Source organism: Salmo salar, chromosome 01, assembly GCF_965601325.2.
Source record: "Salmo salar chromosome 01, fSalSal1, whole genome shotgun sequence".
In the NCBI taxonomy this organism is placed as follows: Eukaryota; Metazoa; Chordata; class Actinopteri; order Salmoniformes; family Salmonidae; genus Salmo; species Salmo salar.
In genome coordinates this window covers 46,235,077-46,262,241 of record NC_138291.1, presented here as the reverse complement: position 1 = coordinate 46,262,241, position 27,165 = coordinate 46,235,077, and the positions used below count along the sequence as shown (strand labels likewise).

Genomic DNA, 27,165 nt, shown 5'->3' with positions numbered 1-27,165 from the left:
AATATTGCAAAATGTGCTTTCACCAAAAAGCTATTTTAAAATCGGACATATCGAGTGCATAGAGGAGTTCTGTATCTATAATTCTTAAAATAATTGTTATGCTTTTTGTGAACGTTTATCGTGAGTAATTTAGTAAATTGTTAGTAAATTCCCCGGAAGTTTGCGGGGGGTATGCTAGTTCTGAACATCACATGCTAATGTAAAAAGCTGTTTTTTGATATAAATATGAACTTGATTGAACAAAACATGCATGTATTGTATAACATAATGTCCTAGGTGTGTCATCTGATGAAGATCATCAAAGGTTAGTGCTGCATTTAGCTGTCTTCTGGGTTTTTGTGACATTATATGCTAGCTTGAAAAATGGGTGTCTGATTATTTCTGGCTGGGTACTCTGCTGACATAATCTAATGTTTTGCTTTCGCTGTAAAGCCTTTTTGAAATCGGACAGTGTGGTTAGATAAAGGAGAGTCTTGTCTTTAAAATGCTGTGAAATAGTCATATGTTTGAAAAATTGAAGTTTTAGTATTTTTGAGGAATTTGTAATTCGCGCCACGCCTATCATTGGATATTGGAGCAGGTGTTCCGCTAGCGGAACGTCTAGATGTAAGAGGTTTAAACAGGTCAACATTCACAAGGCCTCGGGCCAGACGGATTACCAGGACGTGTACTCAGAGCATGCGTGGACCAACTGGCAAGTGTCTTCACTGACATTTTCAACCTCTCCATGACCGAGTCTGTAATACCTACATGTTTCAAGCAGACCACCATAGTGCCTGTTCTCAAGAAAGCGAAGATAACATGCCTAAACGACTACCGCCCCGTAGCACACATCGGTAGCCATTAAGTGCTTTTAAAGGCTGGTCGTGGCTCACATCAACACCATCATGCCGGAAACCTTAGACCCAATCCAATTTGCATTCCTTCCCAACAGATCCACAGATGACGCAATCTCAATTGCACTCCACACTGCCCTCTCCCACCTGGACAAAAGGAACACCTATGTGAGAATGCTATTCATTGACTACAGCTCAGCGTTCAACACCATTGTGCCCACAAAGCTCATCACTAAGCTAAGGACCCTGGGACTAAACACCTCCCTCTACAAATGGATCCTGGACTTCCTGACGGGCCGCCCCCCAGGTGGTAAGGGTAGGCAACAACACATCTGCCATGCTGATCCTCAACATGGGGGCCCCTCAGGGCTGCGAGCCTAGTCCCCTCCTGAACTCCCTGTTCACCCACGACTGCGTGGCCAAGCATGACTCCAACACCATCATTAAGTTTGCTGACAACACATCGGTGGTAGGCCAGATCACCGACAACAACGAGACAGCCTATAGGGAGGAGGTCAGAAACCTGGCCATGTGGTGCCAGGACAACAACCTCTCCCTATACGTGAGCAAGACAAAGGAGATGATCGTGGACTACAGGAAAAGAAGTGCTGAACACGCCCCCATTCACATCGACGGGGCTGTAGTGGAATGGGTTGAGAGTTTCAAGTTACTTGGTGTTCACATCACCAAACAAACTGTCATGGTCCAAACACAACATTTTTAGAGCCTTCCTCTGACACCACCTGGTGTAGAGGTTATGGATGGCAGGGAGCTCGGCCCCAGTGATGTACTGGGCTGTACACACTACACTCTGTCGCGACTTGCGGTCGGATGCCAAGCATTTGGCATACACTGCTGAGGTCCTTGATGATTTCTCCCTGTGACACCGGGTGCGGTAGATGTCCTGGAGGTTAAGCAGTGTGCCCCCAGTGAGGTATTGGGCAGACCCTCTGGAGAGCCTTGCAGTTGTAGACAGTGCAGTTGCCGTACCGGGCAGTGAAACAGCCTGACTGGATGCTCTCAATGGTGCATCTGTAAAAGTTTGTGAGGGTCTTAGGGGCCAAGCCAAAATTTCTTCAGCCTCCTGAGGGAGTGTTCCATCTCCATTACTGTTGGTATGTTTGGACCAAGATTAATTCCTTAATAATGGGGGTACCGAGAAATTTGACGTTCTCGACCTGTTCCACTACAGCCCTGTCGATCTGGATGTGCTCAGCCCTCCATTTCCTGTAGTCCACGATCAGCTCCTTTGTCTTGTTGACGTTGAAGGAGAGGTTGTTGTCCTGGCACCCCACTGCCAGTTCTCTGACCTCCTCCCTGTAGGCTGTCTCATCAGTCTGGCCCTGCGGCATGGTGAATATTAAACAGTTTAAATATCTTACTCACATTCGGCTACCAAAAGCGTGATCACACAGTCGTCCGGAACAGCTGGTGTTCTCATGCATGGTTCAATGTTGCTAGCCTCGAAGTGAGCATAGAAGGTTATTTAGCTTATCTGGTAGGCTCACATCATTGGACTGCTCACAGCTGGCTTTCTCTTTGTAATCTGTTACAGTTTGTAAGCCCTGCCACATCCGACGAGCATCAGAGCTGGTGTGTAGGATTCGCTCTTGGTCCTGTATTGCCGCTTTGCCTGTCTGATGGTTCGTCTGAGGGCATAGAATGATTTCGTATAAGCATCTGGATTAGTGTCCCGCTCCTTGAAAGCGGCAGCTCTAGCCTTGAGCTTAGTACGGATGTTGCCTGTAATCCGTGGCTTCTGGTTGGGATATGTGCGTACAGTCCCGACGTCCTCAGGACATGGATAGATGTCCAATTTCTCTTGAGCAATCTGCCTGTGCTTGCATGTGGACAGGCAAGCACACACTCACATATAGATAGATAGCATATGCCTCATAACATGGATCCCAGCTCCAGTGAGGGAGTTAAGTGGTTGTTAAACAAACTGCCCAGTTGGACCCTCCCACTACTGTCTCAAACTGTTCAGAAACATCTCGCCTGGAGGCTCATGCATCTTTCTCATTCATCAACAATATTGCTTTCAACACAGAATTGATCTTTCGCTCTTTTTCCATCTCTCTCTCTCTCTCTCTCTCTCTCTCTCTCTCTCTCTCTCTCTCTCTCTCTCTCTCTCTCTCTCTCTCTCTCTCCTCTCTCTCTCTCTCTCTCTCTCTCTCTCTCTCTCTCTCTCTCTCTCTCTCAAAATCACGCCTGCAGCGTAATGTTGTTGAAAAGTTTACAGGAGTTGACCAACAGTGTTAGCATCAACCAGCTAGCACACGGAGAGGGGCACACACACGCCTCCCAAACAGGGATCATTAAATGATCTGTGTTGAGTTGCTGCTTGTGATTCAGTATTTAAATCCCCACTACCCTTAATCTATACTCTACCTCTCCCCTCTTTCTCTGTGTGTCCTCACTGGCTGTATTAGTGCCTCTAAGGACAACAGGCAGCCTCTTCCTTTCTCTCTCTCTTGGTGTCTCTGTATCTCTCTCCTGCTGCCCCCCCCCCCCCCGCTTTCTCTGTCTTCCTCTCTCTCTGTCTCTGAATCTCTCTCCAGCTGTCCCTCTCTCTTTCTTTCCCTCTCTCTCTCTTCCTCTCTCTGCAACTGTGTCACCATGGTTACTCTGGAACACCAAGGTGTCTGTTGCCAGGGCAACGGGAGGCGGCTGGGCAGCGAGTGACAAGCCGTGTTAATTCCATCACCCATGAACCCCACGGGACCGCAGGCATTCGTCTTCATCGCACACATACACACACACACACACACACATCGTCAGATCGCTGTCTGTATGCCACAGCCAATGCATTAACTATATCATTCAACCACAGTTGTCTGGCTAAATGCACTCATCGCTCTCTTTTTTACGCATTCTCTCTCTCCCTCTCTCCTTTGCCTGTGCGTGTGTGTGTGTGTGTGTGTGTGTGTGTGTGTGTGTGTGTGTGTGTGTGTGTGTGTGTGTGTGTGTGTGTGTGTGTTGTATTAGTAGTCTTGAATGGTAGAGACTTCAAATTTCCTTTACGCTGCTAATATATTAGCTGTTTTGAATCCCTTCCTCTCTTGCTCCATCTCTCTCTCTCTCTCTCTTTCTCCCTCCCCCTTTCCTCCCAACTTCCGTAAGATCAAAGGTGAAGATGTACTTGTTCTTTCCCTTTACTTCCAGCCCACTCACCCCTCTAGTTATACAACCATATGTCCATCTCTCCAGACCAGATATAGATCTCTACATCTCCCTACAGCCCAGCAGAGTGGTACATATCCCCAATAACACAGACCTGAACATGTGTCCCAAATGGCACGCTTTTCACTTTATTGTACACTCGTTTTGATCACGCCCTGGGCAAAAGTAGTGTACTACAAACACTGTAACGGCCAACTTTAATTTATAAAGTAATTTTGGGTATTATCAACATTGAAATACTCTAAAATGTTTTGCGGCAATATACTGTATATTATGGTGCAATGTTGTGGGCAGGGAAAGATAATTGCTGTATTTCGAATGGTACTGTAATTCCATCCCACAGTCTGAGTGCCAAAAATCCTTTTGACCACTAGTTGTATTGTTGTTTCAGGCTCATTAACATATTTTGAGGCTTACCTTGTAAGAGGCTATATTTGTTGCACCCGTTAAGAGGAAAATGCTGTACCAATTTAACTCCTATGTGTTTATAGTGATCCATCAATTTAAATTGTATAGGGGACAGATTTGATTGGCAGAAAGTTTTAAATGGTTGAGCATTTTGCCATGTCCTCTTGGTCTGTTTCGCCCTGGTTGATGCCAGTTTGGAAGCCTTTGTTAAGTGATATAAAACACCAAATATGAATTAATATGCTGTTATGTGTAAACACGTTACCTATCAGCTAACCTACTTGCACCAATCCATTGTAATTACAGTAAGATTCTGTGAAATATAAACCCCTCCCCTCAATGAAATTCAGTCATCCATTCATTCACTCACTCATCCATTCATTCATTCCGATTACAGTAGCATAAAAAAAAGTTTAATGAAGTCAATTTTACAGTATTGTACTATGTGCATTACCGTATTTACCATATATATATATATATACACCTTATATATATACACCTTATTTATATTACAATAGGTGTAATAGGGTGTAATTTGTGACAGAACGTGTTGTCTCACAATGGGAGGAGAGGGACATAAATGATAGCGGTACGGGGACAGTGATGTACTTCTTATGGGATGGAAACATGGATAGGACTTGGGCACACTTGGAGCATCTGTAACATTTAACAGAAGGTCACTGACCACAATGAGATGGGAAAGGCTGCGGGCTTTACTGTTACAACCTCATACAGACACAGACATGTGTGCACGCAAACAACATGCACACATGTGCGTACAGATATATACACATGGATAGACACTCACACACACAGAAACACATGCTGATGCAGACACACACATGCTCACCCACACACACACACACACATGGTCATACAGACGCACACACTTTCTTGCTCATACACATGCACACACACACACACACACACACACACATTCATACACGTACACGCGCTTGCTCACTCTCACACACACACACACACACACACACACACACACACACACACACACACACACACACACACACACACACACACACACACACACACACACACACACACTCTCTCTCTCTCTCTCACCAAAGCACAAGCACTCACATATTCACACACTCGTCATCCATGCGTAAATGCCAGTGCCCAGCGTTCGCTACGCTAATAGTGAGAACCATCCAGGCATGAGAGGAGTTAGTTAAAGGGGCAATCAGCAGTTCAAACAATAACAAAGCCACACCCCACCATTGTTTTGATAAAAAGCTGAGAGATGAGGCTTGAGAAAGGCAACCACTTTTAAATTCATAGACAGAGCTACACTGTAAAAGGGTTGCCGTGAGTTTAACAGTAACGTACAGGCAGCTGTTGGTAATTAAGTTACTGTATATTGCGGTACAACTACTGTAATCAAAATACAGTATCAAAGCAAGTACTGTCTAATGAAGCACAGTATAATAATGTAGAATTTACTGGATTATACTGTAAAAAAAAAGTAAATACTGTAATTGTAATGTATGAATGGATGATTCATTAAATTCACTGAGTGGAGATGCGGTTTTTATTTCACAGTATTTAACTGTAATTACATGGGATTGGTGTAAGCGGGTTTGCTGGAAGGTAATGTGTTTACACATTACAGCATATCAATGAGTATTTGATATTGTGCTTCTACACCTGCATTGCTTGCTGTTTGGGGTTTTAGGCTGGGTTTCTGTACAGCACTTTGAGATATCAGCTGATGTAAGAAGGGCTATATAAATACATTTGATTTGATTTTGATTTGATTTGTTTTATATCACTTGCACTTCTCAAGGCCTTAGCAACGGCTTCCAAACTGGCAGCGACAACAAGGCAAAACAGACCAAAAGGACATGGCTAAATGCTCAACCAATAAAGGTTTAAGACTTGCTGCCACTCCAATCTGTCCTCTATGCATTTTAAATTGATGGGGCACTACTACCACATACCAGGGCCCAATTTCCCAACAGCGATGGAACTTAGGCTTACGAGTGTTTTAACGATGCATCGTTCCTACAACAACCAGAGATGTAACATGCTTTTCCTAAAACACCATGCAGAAAGAACGTTCGCCAAGTGCATTATTGAAGCACGTGTTGATACTGATAGGATCGAAAGAATCGCAGCGTTGCTCTGTAACGACTGTCGTCTGTGGAAGTAGGGGACCAAAGCGCAGCGTGGTGAGTGTTCATATTCAATATTTAATAGAACGAAACACTTAAACAAAACACCAAAATGAACGACAGCCTACAGTTCTGTTAGGTCACACAAAGTACAAAACAGAAAACATTCACCCACAAACCCCAAAGGAAAAACAGGCTGCCTATGTATGACTCTCAATCAGCAACAACGATCTACAGCTGTTCCTGATTGAGAGCCATACACGGCCGAAACAAAGAAATACACCAACATACAAAACGGAACATAGAACGCCCACCCATGTCACACCCTGGCCTAACCAAAAATAGAGAACAAAAAACCCTCTCTATGGCCCGGGCGTTACATGCTCTCAGATCAGCTTTCTCCATTCAAATATTACCTTAACATTAGAATTATTCCATAATACTGATGACGGATCAACTTCTAGAGAGAAATCACCTATGGCCACAAATATTGAGGCAGGCTTATTCTAATGCTTATAAGCATTAACCTATAATTCCCCTATAAAAATGCTCTAAATCAAGATCATTGTGCACATGTTACACATCATGGAATATATTGAGGCAAAAATTACAGACAGTAGCCTACAATTTGAAAATAGAACTCAATTGAATTAACATGAAATTATTTTAAAATGATTGAAATATATAGGCATGAAGCCTATACCTTAGGACTATTTATCTACAGTCTTCTCAGTTTTAATTTGAAGCATACTTTTATCCTCGGTTTAAAACAATTGTAAAGACATTGGCAACTTTGTATTTGTAGTCAACTTAATTCTGAAGTTATCATCGGTCACAGAGAGCGAGAGATAAACATTTTGATTCTGTGTTTAAAGTGAAGCGGAAGGGCAAAAAAAGATTTAACGATGCGCCTACAAAAGTTCTAACGATGAGCTTAGCCTTAAGATGCATATTGGGAAACCAGGTCCAGTTAAATTGGTACAGCATTCACACCTAACGGGTGCAGCAAATATAGCCTCAAAATACCTCAAAATATGTTCATGAGTCAGAAATAACAATACCAGGCACCCACTAGTGGTCAAAAGGTTTTTGGAGCTTCAAAAACAGTACATTGCTGTATTCTGCGGGATGGAATTACAGTACCATTTGAAATACAGCAAGTCATTTAGTCAGTGTTTACAACGGCAACATGATGGAAAAACACCTTGTTGTATGCATAAAGTCTCCCCCCCCCCCCACACACACACACTCACACACTCACACACTCACACACTCACTCACTCACTCACACACTCACTCACACACAAACAGGGCTTGCTGCGTGCCCTGAGGAAGGTAAATTGAATAAGGCTGTGTAACAGAGGGTCGGCTGGGGATGTAAACATGGTTAGAGAGGATCCATGGGCACCCAGATCCCAGAGACACACACTAATGAATAGGAACATACTGGAGACACTGTCCTTTTAACACAACACTCCATTCAAAAGCCTAATCTACGGTAGTCTACTCATACAGTCAATTTATAACCCCAAGACACTGACTGTAACCCTAAGACACTGCTTCCTAACATAGTAGATTCAAAACAGGACATTGTACAAAACACAATTTATAGCCTACTGTAGTTTATTCAGCCAACCTGCAAGACACTGATATAGGCAATTCACAACCTCAAAACACAAGTTACAGCAAAGGACTTACGTTTTAATCAATTAGCAGACGCTCTTATCCAGAGCGACTTACAGGTGGAATTAGCGTTAAGTGCCTTGCTCAAGGGCACATCGGCAGTTTTTTCACTTAGTCAGCTCAGGGATACTGGCCCAATGCTGTTAACCACTAGGCTACTTAAATACCCAACAGCCCTACAACTTCCAGAGGATGAGAAAGATCCTTCCATTCAGTCTGTTTATTCATGGTTGTGTGTTTCATTTGAGCACAGCCAGTCAGTGATGCTGAGTGAGCTGCTTTGTCTTTAACGCTCTGGGTGTGTTTGAAGTAAAGGGTCCACTGGGACCCACTGTAGAGAGAGAGAGAGAGAGAGAGAGAGAGAGAGATCGTGTGTGTGTGTGCGCGTGCGTGTGTGCAAGTGTGTGTACACACACAGCTCTCACCACCCGCTGTTCACTCGAGGTCAGGGGAACACTAGCTGAATAGGGATTAGTGGCACATCTTGATTGAAGTGTGAGGGTTGGCAGAGGCACAGGTTGATGATGCTGATTTTGAGGAGGGCGCCAGGTGATGATGCGTATGGTGTAATGATGTGACAGTCCAGGAGTTATCCCAGCATTGATTAGACATTGTGGCTTTAATTACAGTGCACCGTATCCTCTGATTGGTGAATCAGAGTAGGAGAGGAGGGATGAGAGGAGAAGAGGACAGGTGTGTGTACTCGACGCCGACACCTCTGCCCAGACACACACAAACACACATCTGCTGTCGCCTAGTGCCGGATAAACAAGGATTGGAGACGAGACAGGAAGAGCCGTGAGGACTGACAGCTGTTGGCTGTCTCAGGTCTCTAACTACCTGCAATTACAGTATCTACACGCACAATGCAAACACACACACACACATATCCACCCACACATTTCACATAATATTCCTTCTGTGTAGAAAACTAGAAAGCGCATTCATTCAATACCTAATCAAAAAGCAATGACACAGGCCCCAGGAGAAGTACTCTCTTGGAATTACTCAGCAGCAACATCAACAATAATTTAGAATGGACAAAAATAAACTTGCAGAACAGGCATCTTGTTTGTATTTCTGTGTCGGTGTCCAGGGAGTTAGGGAGAGCTTGAGGAGAGAGTGGGAGGGTGGGAGGGATGGAGAGAGAAGATGGGGAGAAAATTGGTTTTAAGAGTCAGCAGGCGAGATCATTTCAGCATCAGAGCAGTATTGAGTTATCAAGGCACCCTGTCTCTCTCTAAAATAAGCAAGCATCTAAGTAAGCACTTCCTTAGACGATGTACTGTATACCATGCGTATCCCGTACATAGACTAATAAAACTCTCTCCCCTCTCTCTCTTTCTCTCTCTCTTTTCTCTCCCTGTCCCTCTTCCTCTCTCTCTTCCTCTCTCTCTCTCTCTCTCTCTCTCTCTCTCTCTCTCTCTCTCTCTCTCTCTCTCTCTCTCTCTCTCTCTCTCTTTCTCTCCTCTCGCTGACACAGCCAATCACCACAGAGGTTAATGTCATACGCACGCGCCGAAGAACTGCAGATCCCTCCACCTGATCGTTAGTGTGTGTATGTGTGTGTGCATACAAGTGTGTGTGTGTGTGTGTGTGTGTGTGTGTGTGTGTGTGTGTGTGTGTGTGTGTGTGTGTGTGTGTTCAACATTACTGCTGGGCCAGCACTAAGCCATGTTCAGGGGACTTCACTCTACATTACCCCTCAGCTGTAACCTTGGCCTGGTGATCTGCCAGGATTCTTTACAGGGCTCCCATCACACATAGAGATACTAGATAGAGCTTTTTCATTCATCAGTATAGAATGGAAACCATAGATTCTATAGCGGACATCTTGGAAAGGTGTTCTGGAATAAAGCGCGTTACAAAACATTTAGGATGACACGTTCCTTCCTTCAAATCTTCATTTGCTGACGTGCATGCTGGCGTTCCTTCGTTTTTCAACGCTTTGTGTGTTTTATAACATTTGTTGCATTTGGCGCATGTGACAAAGCTTGATTTGATTTGGACAGTGTGTCACGGAAGGCGCGATCCCATTCTATTTCGATGAATTAACCCTGTATGAAGCGGTGTGTAATGAGCGAAGAGCGCTCTCTCTCTCTCCCTCTCTATCTCTCGGCATCCAGTTGCAGCCACAGTAAATCACAGAGCACCTATCGGTGGTTAATCTTTGTGTCAGATGACAATTTATCCATCAGCCAACGACCGACAGACAGTGTGGGTCACCGGTAGCCTGCGAAAACATTCAGTCACTAATCAGCTCCCTCGCAAACATGATTACATTTCAGATCACATTAGCCTCAGCACGCCAGCTACAGCACAGCCTAGTCAGAGCAATACGGAGCAGTGGACAGTACAGGCCCAGAGGTAGGCAGGAGAGGCATAGAGGGATGGACAGGGGTGTAGAGAGAGAGAGAAAGAGAGAAAGTGGGAATAAAAGAGATGAGGAGAGAAATCTGAGCAGACACATACACGCGTGCACAAACTTGACTACAATATCATCCTCCTAGCCTAAAAAGCTCTTCACCACCTTGTCCACCCCTACCTATCAGACCGTCTTGTCCCCTACCAACCCACACACTCACTCTGTTCTACCACAGCAGGCCACCTTGTCATCCCCAGGTCCAAGCTCCAGAGCTTCTCCAGGGTTGCGCCGAGGCTCTGGGACTCCCTCCCTTCAGTCATCCGTGAGTCCATCCCCTTCTTTCAGTCCCACCTAAAGGTCTTCTCTCTCACACACACACACACACACACACACACACACACACACACACACACACACACACCACACACACACACACACACACACACACACACACACACACACACACACACACACACACACACACACACACACACACACACGCACACACACACACCTGCTCGCTCACTCATCCACTGACATATCATACCCTTTCCCTTCCTTGAACCCTACTCCCTACTCCTCCTGTTTATTCTGGTGATTTGCTGTTTTGATTTTGATTTCTTGTCTTGCCGTTTCTGCAACTGAACAGCGACTTTGAGGTCCTTGAAAAGCGCTGTGTACATATCCCATATTATTATAAGTAGAGAGGACTGACAAGGAAGCTCTATCACCACTCTAGACCCTTTAGTTCCTCTTCAGTCCCTCCCACCCATCATCTCAGTCTCTGCAGACTCACTCAGATCATCTGAATAGTATAATCATCGTGACAGGATAGCCTCTCGATTACCTACGGAAGGAAGAAAGGCAGTAGCTATGTACAATGGCCACTCAGCCACAGTGAAGAATAGCCCTCAATGAGACAGCACTCTGAAAGCGACCAAGTAACTAAGATTCAGTCTAGTCCTTCAATGACACAATACTCTGAACAAGGCCAGCCTACTGTATCTCCTTCCGATCAAAATAGCTTTGGGCCCTGTACTAATAGTTCTGAAATGTACCCTTTCTCTTTTTCTTGAAGAAAAATCACTGAGGAGGGAAAGAGGCAAGGAAGGAAGGAAGAAAGGAAGCTATTTGAACAGGGCCAAGGTCACTACACTATACTGTACTGAGCTGGGCAGGTTCTTTTATGTCTAGAACCACTCCTAGGGCCCTCTCCGACATCTGATTAGCCCATCAAGGGTGCTCGAGACTGGGCTTATGTCTGTTTGAAGAATGCCTCCTAACCTCCAGCCCTCCTCTCCAGATGGAGCTCATTGAGCTGAGAGCAGGTCAAGAGGAGCAGTGAACACTCCACTGTGACATGAAAAAGGTATTACAGGAGGAGAGGAAAGGAGAGGAGAGGTCAGGAAAGTGGAGGGGAAAGGGTAGGGGATGAGAGGAAAGGAGAGGAGAGGTCAGGAAAGGGGAGGAGAGGAGAGGTCAGGAAAGTGGAGGGGAGGAGAGGAGAGGTCAGGAAAGTGGAGGGGAGAGGGGAGGGGAGAGGTCAGGAAAGGGGAGGAGAGGAGAGGAAAGGAGAGGTCAGGAAAGTGGAGGGGAGAGGGGAGGGGACAAGAGGAGAAGAAAGGAGACAAAAAGGTGGGGGTGTAGTATCAGGTTTACTGTCTCAAACAGAAAGCAGTTGAAGGAGAGGAGGGCAGTGTAACCACATGTTGTAAAGGAATGTTGAAGACACAGAGACACAGAGACACAGAGACACAGAGCTTTGTAGTGTCTGGGTGTGTGTTCTATTCTGTATGTCATGAATGCTGTGAATGCGTCTGTACCGTATCGTTGCAGGGTGATTTGCACATGAAAAGGAAAGAAGGCAGAGCTGCTTTGACAACGCCAACAGCAAGATATTCTCCTTTCTGAATAAATAACGCTGCCTGATGGGAAGCTAGTGCACGGCAGGATAAAACACTAGTCTTCCAAACCACCTCCTGGAGCGCTGAATCAATGCACCTCCCATCCCGGATATGAAACAATGCCTGGGATATGTTAAGACTGGAGTGTCTCACCGGGAATGTATGGAGGAGATGGGAATGGTTAGGAACAGGAGGGAATGAGAGATGGGAACGGTTAGAAATGGGAGGGAGGATATAGTGGCACGAGTGGGTATGGTGATGGATGCAGTGTTAGGTGTGTGTGTGTGTGTGTGTGTGTGTGTGTGTGTGTGTGTGTGTGTGTGTGTGTGTGTGTGTGTGTGTGTGTGACGTGTGTGCGTGCCTGCGTGCATGTATGTGGCCATTCCTCCTATCAGTCAGGAAGAGATCATATATGCCCTAACTCAGTCCCTCCCTCACGGCTTCCCTCAGCGTTGGGTGAGATAGAGGAGGAGCAGGCGGTAAAATAGAGTTGTTTATCCACTCCTCGGTGGAGCTGTCTCCTAGGTGACAGAGCCCAAATGAAAGCACTACCGGTGAAATATGACACTGATGATAGGCTGTCTGCTCTGCAATGCTCTCTGCACTGGGGATGGAATTGACTTGATCCTCCAGAGTCCTTCAGATGAGATGGAGGTAAGGAGTGTGTGTGTGTGTGTGTGTGTGTGTGTGTGTGTGTGTGTGTGTGTGTGTGTGTGTGTGTGTGTGTGTGTGTGTGTGTGTGTGTGTGTGTGTGTGTGCATCTCCATTTAAGTGTGTCAATGACAGGGTCTGCCTACCAGTTTCCGTAGACAATCAGGGTGGTGTCTCTCCGGGGAGTAACTGTGAATGAACACACACTCAGGGAGGGACGAAGGAGGAGAGCAGTGAATGGTCTGAAGAGTTTTCATTGATGGGTTTAACCTCCCAGCGTGTGCCTGCATACACACACTCACTCAGGCACGCACACCCACACACACACCCACACATGCACGCACAGACACACTCTTTTCCTCAGATTCCTTTCCTTATTTCCTATTCATAAGGGCGCGTGGCGACAAGGTATGTTCACAAGCTATTGGCTGTTTTTACAAGGTTAGGCTCATCAGACAAAGAGGATGGGACAAATCTGTCAACTCTTATTCAAATTGATTAAATCTGTGTGTTTTACAAAAAACAACGAATGGACTAGTCAAATTAGTCAACAAATCCCACCACAGCCTGATGGTTAAAAAACAAATGCTGTGTCAGTAGGCTGTGGTCCTCGTGTTGTGGCTCTGAGCATGCAGTTGCATCTCTTCCCATTCTCTCCCAGTGGAGCAGGATGCAACTGACAACCATATCAGAGCTATAATGGCCCCTTTTCAGCTTGCGAGCTAGTGTGGTATTAGTATGAAGGGAATGTAGAAGTGTGTCTGAGAGTATGGCATGACATCCAGGGGAGAGACACTAGAACTTATAGAGAAGGAAGATCTGAACTGTTCTCACAAAACTGCATAGCAACAACAGTGTGTCAACTGAGAGGGAAAATTGCCACATCAACACTGAAGAGATTTCTTGAAGTTAAGAGAAAGAGGGAAAGGGAAGATAGAGAGGAAGAAGGAGAGAGATGCGGCTTGTCTCCATTCCAACCTATCTTTGACTAACTAAGAGATGTGCCACACACATACACGCGCATGTAACAGTGCCTGACAGGTTTCCTGCCGAGAAGCCTTTCCCCGTTAACACAACGTCAACAGGAAGCACTGCAGTAACAACGATAATGCTGCCCAACTCCAGTAGTTACAGAGAGAGAAAGCGAGAAAGATTGAGAAAAAGAGAGAGAAAGCAAGAGAGCGGGAGAGAGGGAGAAAGGGACCTTGAAACGTTATTGAATGGAGAGGCAGTTTGAGAGCCTGTGGGACACAATACTCATGAAATCAATTAACGACCCGCCAGCCGTATCACTGTTTCAGACACACAAAACACACACACACACACCATCCTGACATCACAGCATAGTTTTTCTGTAATTTATTTATTTGTATTATTTTTTACTGCTCTAGGGTTATTATTACTGTTTGAATAACCTTATTTACTATTGTGTATTGATTTATTTTTAATTCTTTATGCGGTGTGCACCAGAAGAATTATCATTGAATTATCACTGAATTATCACTGTGAACTATTGTAATGTTTGTTTATGTGTCAATTAATCCCGTAAGGGATGGGTTGCCAACTGGAGATTTGACTCAAAAATAAAATGTAATTCATTAGTTCATGTCATTCATTCACACGCATACGCAAGTAAACACACACACACACACACACACACACACACACACACACACACACACACACACCACACACACACACACCACACACACACACACACAGTGACTTTAGAGGAGAGGAGCTGAGTAGGACATGGTCAGTGAACCAACCATACAGGGACAGGGTCAACGGGAGAGACTATAAGGACATAGCTGACGCTTAAACCGACTAGCCAAAACCTAAAACTGACCCTTACCTTAACCCTAACCCCAACCAAACACCTTAACCATGACCTAACCCTTACCCTAACCTTAACCTTAACCCCAACCAAACACCTTAACCATGACCTAACTCTAACCCTTACCTTAACCCTAACCCCAACCAAACCCCTTAGCCATGACCTAACCCTTACCTTAACCCTAACCCCAACCAAACACCTTAACCATGACCTAACCCTAACCCTTACCTTAACCCTAACCTTAACCAAACCCCTTAACCTTGACCTAACCCTTACCCTAACCTTAACCTTAACCAACTTTTTATCCATTCTGAAATGAAATATTGGTTTGGGCGTCAGCTTTTTTCAGTCATCGTTTTTACAGCGTCAACGTTAGTCTCTGGGAGAATAGCCCAGGACGTTCATACACAGAGGCACGCACTAGACTGGAGAATGTGTGATGGATGGAGGTGGTTCAGTGAAACACAAAAGAGAAACATAAAGGAGAGATGGGAGAGAAGAGAGAACCTGAGATTACCTTCATAAAGCAGAAATAAAGAGAGCACTGTTCACTCTCCCACTTATCTTTGTCTCTATGGTAACCGAGCCTCTGGGTATTTAGTAGAAACCCTGAACTTCCTGTTTGCTTGGGAGGCAGCATCCAATCAGGAGCCAGAGATTTCAGGTGTGGGGTTAGTGTGTCCTATATAGGCAGAGCTCAATCACCACAAGGGGCCATGGACACAGATAGAGAGAGAGAGAGAGAGAGAGAGAGAGAGAGAGAGAGAGAGAGAGAGAAGGGGGAGCAGGAGAAAGAGAAGAGAGGTTAGAGATAGACATGATGAAAGAAAATATGAAAAAAGAGTGAAAGTGAGGAGAACAAGATAAACAGAGGGAGGGAAATAAAAGAAGGTGTTGAGAAGATGAGAAACGGTCTTTTAGTAAAGCATTATATTGAGAGAGCAGAGATATAAAGCCTATTCACTTTCCATTTGTAAGAACACCTCACCGGGACACATAGAGGAGTACCACTCTATGGAGCATGCTGGCTACGCCTGAGTCCCCAAAAGACACCCTGGTGCACTTCTTTTGGGCCCATTGGGCTCTGGACAAAAGTAGTGCACTATATAGGGAATAGGGTGCCCTTTGGGATACAACCCCAGACTCCCTGGAGAGAGAGAGAGAGAGAGAGAGAGAGAGAGAGAGAGAGAGAGAGAGAGAGAGAGAGAGAGAGAGAGAGAGAGAGAGAGAGAGAGAGAGAGACAGAGAGAGAGACAGTCATGCACTATCTAGTTAGTACTGTGCTTTGCTACACAGTCAGGTAACCACTTAATGGCCACGCTAGAAAGGACAGGAGTGGCGATAGCATCAGAACTATGACCATCAAGTGCAGGAGCTTTTGGGTCTTGTTATACTGTAGCATTAGGGTTTGGCTACAGTTAGAGTATGAGTTACGTTTATAGTTGTGGTTTTAATTCCATTTGTTGCTGTAACACAGCACAACCCTTTGAATCCCTCACATTTTGTACCTGTACATTTTGTTTTCCTGGATGGCTAACAATTCCAAACTGTCCCAGACACATCCCTGGATAATGACCGTGATTGTCGAATACTAGTTTTCCAAACCTGAGACTAAGTGCTCACATTTTCCTGGGCAGCATTTGGATTTCCTAAATTTGATGGGAACTGTGATGGAAAACAGTGCTCAGCTTCTGAGATCCCTTTAAAAGCAAGAACAGCAGACTGGCAATCACACACACAAGTGTACAGTGCACAGGCACACACACACACACACACACACACAGTTCCTCTCAGTCAGCACACCCAACACTACCAGAATTCCTGAGTGAGGAAGCTTTGTCTCGCTACAAAGGGAACGTTCTTATGGAGGGAGACCAATGTGTGTATGTGTCCTTCAGCACACCAACGCTTAGTTCATAATGCAAATACTACTGTTGTTTTTATTGCTTTGGTACTATTTTCACAAGTACGTGGTAAAATTTCACAACTCTTAGTACAAAACTCAAAACAGATCGTCAAAAAGGCTGTTTTTTCAAAACTTGTAGCACATTTTTAATTGACTAAGTACAACACAAAATCACACAGAAACTTTTTCTAGAAATACCTTTAATATAAAGTAATTGCCTTACACAATGCATTGCTCACAATACTTTTCATATGATTCTCTTCTCATTTGTTTAAATACGTTTGGCCATCACTTAATCCAACTGCGCTTAATGGTTAATCACTTAACAGTTTGGCAAACCTATAGAATTTAAACTGGTTTGTCTACTATATATGGATTTTGAGAACTACGTAAATAAAATGTGTTGGTAAAGTATAAATATCTAAATGACATGTATGATGCTTGATAACCATACATAATGACTACTCGTTATTGCTAATTGATTTCAGATAGTGGTAACCACAATTGGTGACCATATAAAAGGGGGTATGTGAACACTTGCAATTTCTTTTAACATGGAGCAGGATAGACAGCAAGGGAGAGGAAGAAATCAAAGAGCTCGTGGACAAGCGGCCCATCAGGGAGGTGGGCATCAGAGAGAGAGTGAGGGGGAGGCAGACGGCAGGGAACTGTTGAGTCTAATGAAGTCTAGGCCGGTAAGTCTGCAGGGTATGCACTGTGCTTTACCATTACATTTACAGTAAATTACATATTGTAATGCATGTCAATGCACAAAATGTTACAGTATTCTTCCAGTATGATCTATTGACAGTAAACTGTTCTACCCTCAGAATTGACAGAAGACCTCATGGTGGTGACCGACCAGCAGGAGTGGGCATTGGTGGAAATGGTGAGGGCCAGGAATGACATATGGCTGTCTGAAATAAAGCAGACCATTGAGGAGAATGATGACACATTTGCCAGTTTGGCATCCGTCAGCCTTCCAACAATCGCCCGCCTTTTGAAGAGGCACCAGGTATCTATGAAACACATTTACCTGGTGCCTTTGGAGAGAAACAACGACCAGGTGAAACAACTACGGGCCAAGTATGTTCAGGTACAGCACTATATACTGTATTATTGTTACTATTAATGCACATGTTACTTCACAATATCATATTGTAACTATACTGTAAAAAATAACTAACCAAAATATATGTTCTGATCATGATGGTGCTTGACGCTGCTGTGAACCATCACAGGTATATATCTTTGTTGATGAAGTGGGCTGCAATCTGGCCAAAACTCAGCTCTGTGGGTGGAAACTCATCGACCGTCTAAGTGCCTGGACAACGTGGGGCAAATATCTCCATGTGCGCAGCTATCTCTGAAGATGCTGTGGTAGGAAGTAAGTCATTACTTGGATCCTACAACTCTACACACCTCATTGTGTTTCTCAATGAAATTGAGCAGGCCTGTCAAGGTGAAGGGGTCACCTATGTCATTGTTTGGGACAATGTCAAGTTCAACCATGCAGAGGTGGTTCAGGCATGGTTTTGGGGCAATCCCTGATTTCTGACCCTATACCTGCTCTTATACACTCCTTTTCCTTCAGCATGGAGGTGGAAGGTGTACGTTCGCGATCCCGTGACGTGCCACCCTCCTTCTGGCCATGGATGAGGCATGTGACGACATCAATGTCAAGCTTGGAATAGCCATTCCAAAAGGTTTTTCCCGCGGCGCATGAACAATGAGGACATTCACTGTGATATGGATGAGAATTTATGGCCAAATGCTCAAGACAGGCATGACGCAAATGAATGCGTTCATTTCATTTGTTTCCTTTAATTTCTTACATTTGATTACAGACAGTACACATTTTGTTTGTTGCATGAATGATTGTAGAGGATGTCTTCATTAATCACACCTTTGATTACACATTTGATAGATAATATGGAAATTATAGATTTTGTCAATTTTGTTGGGTAATGTAAGTGTATTGCCTAATGTGAACTGTGTAATGTACTGTAAGTTAGTGCTATAGCATATTACTTTCAGCACATCTAAGGGCGATTTGAAACGCATATCTTGCATTGTTTGCTATTGGATTAACTGGTTGTTAAACAGCTAAATTGAAAAGATCTACTTGTTGTGTTTTGGTGATTAAACCGATGTTCTCATTACATTTCACAAAAAACTTGAGAGATGTTTACAATCCAAATGAATACACAATGACAGGTTTTGAATGAAAGACTGGCTGCGTTACATGTGTGACCAGTTCTGTGTTTTGTACTAAGGGTTGTGAAAACTTACCACATGCTTGCGAAAATGGTACTAAAGCAAAAAAAATAATAATATGTAAATCAAACAGAGCCTCTGGTCACATACAGTTGAAGTCGGAAGTTTATATACACCTTGGCCAAATACATTTAATCTACATTTTTCACAATTCCTGACATTTAATCCTCGTAAAAATTCACTGTCTTAGGTCAGTTAGAATCACCACTTTATTTTAAGAATGTGAAATGTCAGAATAACAGTAGAGAGAATTATTTATTTAAGCTTTTATTTCTTTCATCACATTCCCAGTGGGTCAGAAGTTTACATACACTCAATTAGTACTTGGTAGCATTGCCTTTACATTGTTTAACTTGGGTCAAACGTTTTGGGTAGCCTTCCACAAGCCTCCCACAATAAGTTGGGTGAATTTTGGCCCATTCCTCCTGACAGAGCTGGTATACCTGAGTCAGGTTTGTAGACCTCCTTGCTTGCACACGCTTTTTCAGTTCTGCCCACATTTTTCTATAGGATTGAGGTCAGGGCTTTATGATGGCCACTCCAATACCTTGACTTTGTTGTCCTTAAGCCATTTTGCCACAACTTTGGAAGTACGCTTGGGGTCATTGTCCATTTGGAAGACCTGTTTGCGACCAAGCTTTAACTTCCTGACTGATGTCTTGAGATGATGCTTCAATATATCCACATCATTTAGCTCATGATGCCATCTATTTTGTGAAATGCACCAGTCCCTCCTACAGCAAAGCACCCCACAACATGATGCTGACACCCCCGTTCTTCACGGTTGGGATGGTGTTCTTCGGCTTGCAAGCCTCCCCCTTTTTCCTCCAAACATAAAGATGGTCATTATGGCCAAACAGATCTATTTTTGTTTCATCAGACCAGAGGACATTTCTCCAAAAAGTACCATCTTTGTCCCCATGTGCAGTTGCAAACCGTAGTCTGTCTTTTCTATGGCGGTTTTGGAGCAGTGGCTTCTTCCTTGCTGAGCGGCCTTTCAGGTTATGTCGATACAGGACTCGTTTTATTGTGGATATAGATACTTTTGTACCTGTTTCCTCCAGCATCTTCACAAGGTCCTTTGCTGTTGCTCTGGGATTGATTTGCACTTTTCGCACCAAGGTACGTTCATCTCTGGGAGACAAAACTCGTCTCCTTCCTGAGCGATATGACGGCTGCGTGGTCCCATGGTGTTTATACTTGCATACTATTGTTTGAACAGATGAATGTGGTACCTTCAGGCGTTTGGAAATTTCTCCCAAGGATGAACCAGACTTGTGGAGGTCTACAATTTGTTTGAGGTCTTGGCTGATTTCTTTAGATTTCCCCATGATGTCAATCAAAGAGACACTGAGTTTGAAGGTAGGCCTTGAAATACATCCACAGTACACCTCCAATTGACTCAAATTATGTCAATTAGCCTATCAGAAGCTTCTAAAGCCATTACATAATTTTCTGGAATTTCCCAAGCTGTTTAAAGGCACAGTCAACTTAGTGTATGTAAACTTCTGACCCACTGGAATTGTGAAATAATCTGTCTGTAAACAATTGTTGGAAAAATGACTTGTTTCATGCACAAGTAGATGTCCTAACCGACTAATTTGTGGAGTAGTTGAAAAACAAGTTTTAATGACTCCAACCTAAGTGTATGTAAACTTCCGACTTCAACTGTACATACATACATACATACATACATACATACATACATACATACATACATACATACATACATACATACATACATACATACATACACACTCACAGAAGCAGTGAACAGAGCAAGGCTATTCCTGTCTCTGTAGTTACTGGGGAGAGAATCTGCTAAGCTCAAGAATGCCTCCACTTACACCACATGAAATATCAGAATAGATCAAATACTATATGAACTGGCTGGGTTGGGAAACCCAGTCACATGGACATCTAAATTGCATTGACCAACAGCATCTACAGCGCATTCAGAAAGTATTCAGACCCCTTGACTTTTTCCATTTTGTTACGTTACAGCCTTACTCTAAAAATGTATTAAATTCTATTTAATCAATCTAAACACAACACCCCATAATGACAAAGCAAAAACTGTTTTTTTTTAAAATTGCAAATGTATATAACAAAACGGAAATATCACATTTATATAACTATTCAGACCCTTCAGTCAGTAGTTTGTTGTGGCTTCCATCTGGCCACTCTACCATAAAGGTCTAATTGGTGGAGTGCTGCAGAGATGGCTGTCCTTTTGGAAGTTTCTCCCATCTCCACAGAGGAACTCTGGAGCTCTGTCAGAGTGACCGTCGGATTCTTGGTCACCTCCCTGACCAAGGCCCTTCTCCCCCAATTGCTCAGTTTGGCAGGGCTGCCAGCTCTAGGAAGAGTCTTGGTGGTTCCAAACTTCTTCCATTTAAGAATGATGGAGGCCACTGTGTTCTTGGGGACATTCAATGCTGCAGAAATGTTTTTGTAACCTTCCCCAGATCTGTGCCTCGACACAATCCTGTCTCGGAGCTCTATGGACAATTCCATCAACCTCATGGCTTGGTTTTTGCGCTGATATGCACTGTCAACTGTGAGACCTTATATAGACAATCGTGTTCAATCAATTGAATTTACCACAGATGGACTCCAATCAAGTTTTGGAAACATCTCAAGAATGATCAACAGAAACAGGATGCACCTGAGCTCAATTCCGAGTCTCATAGCAAGGGGTCTGAATATTAATGTAAATAGGGTATTTCTGCTTTTTGTTTTTAATACATTTCCAAAAACCTGTTTTCGCTTTGTCATTATTGAGTATTGTGTGTTGAGATTGCTGAGGAAATTGTTTTATTTAATCCATTTTAGAATAAGGCTGTAACGTAACAAAATGTGGAACAAGTCAAGGGGTCTGAATACTTTCCGAAGGCACAGTAGATCTCTCTATTGTATAGTTGAGCATGGTAAGTGGTGTGTACCAGTACTAACAAGCCAAGATAAACAGACAGAAAGTTAGCCTTGTCTCAATGTGTTCATAGATAGCCGAGCTTACACTGAGTATACAAAACATAAGGAACACCCGCTCTTTCCATGACACACACTGACCAGGTGAATCCAGGTGAAAGCTTTGATCCCTTATTGATGTCACCTGTTAAATCCACTTCAATCAGTGTAGATGAAGGATAGGAGACAGGTTAAATAAGAATTTTTAAGCCTTGAGACATTGTTTTAAATGTAACCTTTACTTAACTAGGCAAGTCAGTTAAGAACAAATTCTTATTTACAATGGCAGCCTACTGGGGAACAGTGGGTTAACTGCCTTGTTCAGGGGAAGAATGACAGATTTTGACGTTGTCAGCTCGGGGATTCAATCCAGCAAACTTTCGGTTACTGGCCCAACGCTCTAACCACTAGGCTACCTGCCGGCGTGAATTGTGTATGTGTGCCATTCAGAGGGTGAATGGGCAAGACAAAATACTTAAGTTCCTTTTGGGAACAGGGTATGGTAGTAGGTGCCAAGCGCACCGGTTTGTGTCAAGAACGGCAAACACAGCTGGGTTTTTCACTCTCAATAGTTTCCTGTGTGTATCAACAATGGTCCACCACCCAAAGGACATCTAGCCAACTTGACACAACTGTGGAGCGCATTGGAGTCAAGATGGGCCAGCATCGCTGTGGAATGCTTTCGACAACTTGTACAGTCTATGCCCCAACAAATTGAGGCTGTTCTAAGGGCAAATGGGGCGTGCAACTCAATATTAGGAAGGTGTTCCTAATGTTTGGTATACTCCGTATAGATGTGTGTTAACCACTGTGAGCTGCATTCATAAAGACAGAGAGGCTATCAATGGCTTGTTGGCTGCTATGCTGGATTCACATGGCTCTGGCTGCCGTGTTTTATCCTCTCGTCTCTCTCTCCTTCCTTGTTGTCACTCGCTCCATTTCTCTCATTCTCTTTTCCCTGGTCTCAGATGAAAGTTTGTTAGAGTCAAACTCTCTCCGTATTTTCCTTTCACCCAACTCATTCTCTCTCTCTCTCTCTCTCTCTCTCTCTCTCTCCTCTCTCTCTCTCTCTCTCTCTCTCTCTCTCTCTCTCTCTCCCCCTCTCCCTCTCCCTCTCCCTCCCTCCCTCCTCCCTCCCTGCCTCCCTCATCTCTCCTCTCTCAGTGTAAGTGTGACTCTAGTTTGGTCTGTCACTGGCAGGCTGTATAGTTTAGTTGAGCCAGTAGTTTACTACGAGGAAAATTGTTCTACAGTGTGAGTCAAACGCTGACCTTGAACACACTTTTAACAAGCACTCCCCAGCTACAATGAACGTGAGCGAGGGAAAGCAACAGAGAGAGAGGGAGAAAGGGGGAGAGAGAGGGTCGAGAAGGAGGGAGAGGAGGAAGGAGAATGAGAGATTGCGAACGGGTGAAGGAGAGAGAGAGTAGAGGTGGGTGACAGCGATAAAAAAGAGGAGGGAGACAGAATGGAAGATTCAGAAGAGGAAAAGACCCATAGGCACACTTCACACAGTGTCGCACAGTGTGTGTGTGAACTGTTAGCTACCACACATACCCCCTCACAGGGACAGGAGCGTGACCTGTTCACACACACGACCCCTGACAAGAACAAGTCAGATTAGATAAGGCGTATAGTAACCTTTCAATCCTGCTGCTCTCCCGATCCTGAAATACTCCTTCTTTTGTCACTCGTTCTTCTTCTTCCTCCAAAAAGGTTTAAATCCCTCCGTTTAATCCCTCCATTCCGTTCAGATTCAGTGTTACAGCAGAGACCACAGCAGAGACCATTGAGATGACCACACTCACTTCTCTTCCTCGCTCTCTCTATATGTCTGTCTTTCTGGGTCCTGCTCTCTTCCTCTCTCTCTCTGTCTCTCTCTCTCTGTGCTGGAACAGAGGAGGCAGTCCAACACAGGAGTCAGTAACTCTCTGGGTCCTAGTGTCTCCTGGGTTGACTGAAAGAATGTCATTGTTCCTTGTCGCCTTGCTCGGTGGCTTGCACGCACGCACGCACGCACGCACACACACACACACACACACACACACACACACACACACACACACTAGTCAACGTCACACAGAACAAAGTGAGCTTAAGTCTCTAGGTCATTTTTTCTCCACCAATTAGAAAAGCAGTTAGTGATCTGACAGCCATAATTAAAATGTAATGTTTCCAGACAGAGAAAGAGACACGCCTTACAGGGAAAATCCTTAAGAGCACAAGAATAATGACTCAACGTGTGCAGGATTTTAGAATAAGGAAAAATCACAAAATGTGTTTGTGTGTGTGTTCATGCGTCAAAGCCCATGTGACTGTCTGAAAGCAAAGTCTTGCATTATGCTCATCTCAATATCTGTGGTATTGCTCGTGGCAATATCATCTTGCTGAGTCTACCTTCAATACAACATGGATCATTTTTCCAGGTATGGGTTTTTGGTTTACTCGATTTAACAAATAATACCTGGTGATTATCAGTTACAACTGAATTTGTAGCAATGAATGTGTGCTGAGTGCAAGCGGAGAGAGAGGAGAGTGAGAAAAGAGAGGGAGCAAAGGAAACAGAGAGAGAAAAATATGGAGAGAAAGAGATACAACAACGTCTCTTCATCCAAAAGACAGCATTACTGTCTGTTAGGAGACGTAACAAAGAGAGAACCAATAGAACAATGACCCATATAATGTGATGAAGTGGAGCAAGCTTTATAGCTACAACACGTAGGCAGTGCATCGCCTGGAGTCACACACACACACACACACACGCACGCACACACACGCACACACACACAGGAGACAAACAGTCACGCAAAAGGGAGTACAACATCCTTTCAGCTTTCAGGGAATAGGTGGTAAACCTTGATTCGTGTGTGTGTGTGTGTGTGTGTGTGTGTGTGTGTGTGTGTGTGTGTGTGTGTGTGTGTGTGTGTGTGTGTGTGTGTGCATGTATGTGTGTAGGGGGAGGGGAGGGTGAACTAGGGAGGTAATGGCATTAACTATATAGCATACATGAACTATATAGCATACTATGTAGCATACACAGCACATACAGTATGTAGAGTGCTCATTCAAAGCCATGGAAGGGTAAGAGGTCGATTCCATACAGTATGTACAGTCGGTTTCCCAGGCTCTACATCACAATAGAATATAGCTACATGCTCTTCTCCACAGAGTTAAAACAGTTTCTATTTCATTATGTGGTCTACTGTTTAAATAAAAATAAAATAGTGGCATAATCATCAATGATAAAGAGGGCCATCTCCTCGCTATCAAATCAAATCAAAATGTATTTGTCACATGCGCCGAATACAACAGGTGTGTAGACCTTACAGTGAAATGCTTACTTACAAGCCCTAAACCAACAATGCAGTTTAAAAAAATATAACAAATAATTAAGGAGCAACATCAAAATAACAGTAGCGAGGCTATATACAGGGGGTTCCGCTACAGAGTCAATGTGCGGGGGCACAGGTTAGTTGAGGTAATTGAGGTAATATGTACATGTAGGTAGAGGTAAAGTGACTATGCATTGATAATAAACAGAGAGTAGCAGCAGCAGCGTAAAAATGAGGGGTTGGGACAATACAAATAGTCCGGGTAGCCATTTGATTAACTGTTCAAGAGTCTTATGGCTTGGGGGTAGAAGCTGTTAATAAGCATTTTTGACATAGACTTGACGCTCCGGTACCGCTTGCCGTGCGGTAGCAGTGAGAACAGTCTATGACTAGGGTGTCTGGAGTCCTTGGCAATTTCTTGGGCCTTCCTCTGACACCGCCTGGTATATACAGGCGGTGTCAGAGGCCTCCTTGCTCGCACACGCTTTTTCAGTTCTGTCCACAAATTTTCTATAGGATTGAGGTCAGGGCTTTGTGATGGCCACTCCAATACCTTGACTTTGTTGTCCTTAAGCCATTTTGCCACAACTTTGGAAGTATGCTTGGGGTCATTGTCCATTTGGAAGACCCGTTTGCGACCAAGCTTTAACTTCATGACTGATGTCTTGAGATGTTGCTTCAATATATCCACATCATTTTGCTTCCTCATGATGCCATCTATTTTGTGAAGTGCACCAGTCCCTCCTGCAGCAAAGCACCCCCACAACATGATGCTGCCACCCCCGGGCTTCACGGTTGGGATGGTGTCCTTCGGCTTGCAAGCCTCCCCCTTTTTCCTCCAAACATAACGATGGTCATTATGGCCAAACAGTTTTATTTTTGTTTCCTCAGACCAGAAGACATTTCTCCAAAAAGTACGATCTTTGTCCCCATGTGTAGTTGCAAACCGTAGTCTGTCTTTTTTATGGAGGTTTTGGAGCAGTGGCTTCTTCCTTGCTGAGCGGCCTTTCAGGTTATGTCGATATAGGACTTGTTTGACTGTGGATATAGATACTTTTGAACCCGTTTCCTCCAGCATCTTCACAAGGTCCTTTGCTGTTGTTCTGGGATTGATTCGCACTTTTCGCACCAAAGTACGTTAATCTCTGGGAGACAGAACGCGTCTCCTTCCTCAGCGGTATGACGGCTGCATGGTCCCGTGGTGTTAATAATTGCGTACTATCGTTTGTACAGATGAACGTGGTACCTTCAGGTGTTTGGAAATTGAACCAGACTTGTGGAGGTCTTGTAACGGGTGTCGTAATGATCAGACCAAAACGCAGCGGGAATGTGTATACTTCTTTTTAATGTTGAAGAAGGAAAACAAACAAACAAATCACGTATACAAAAACAATAAACAACACTAAACAGTCCTGTCAGGTGTACAGACACAAAACAGGAGACAACTACCCACAAATCCCATAGAAAAACCACCCCTCTTAAATATAACCTTCAATTAGAAGCAACTAGGAGCAGCTGCTTCCAATTGAAGGTCAACCCCATAAACTAAACATAGAACTAGACATACTAGATAAACATAGAAATATACTAACATAGAACATAACCCAACAAACCCCAAACCACATAAAACAAACACCCCCTGCCACGTCCCGACCAAACTACAATAACAAATAACCCCTTT

At 44.0% G+C, this 27,165-nt stretch overlaps 1 protein-coding gene across 2 annotated transcripts in view; it reads right to left on the bottom strand.

Annotated features, from left to right (window-relative positions):
- Nucleotides 1-24,032, bottom strand: part of foxn3 (forkhead box N3) — a 123,431-nt gene extending 99,399 nt beyond the window's left edge. The window contains exon 1 of one of the 2 annotated variants that reach the window (XM_014196326.3): nt 23,794-24,032. The gene's annotated coding sequence lies outside the window, so the exon portion shown is untranslated. Of the gene's footprint in view, nt 1-10,827; nt 11,000-23,793 lie in introns of those variants that run through there. The other variant, XM_014196371.3, reaches the window with a different exon arrangement.
- Between the last annotated feature and the right edge of the window lie 3,133 nt (nt 24,033-27,165).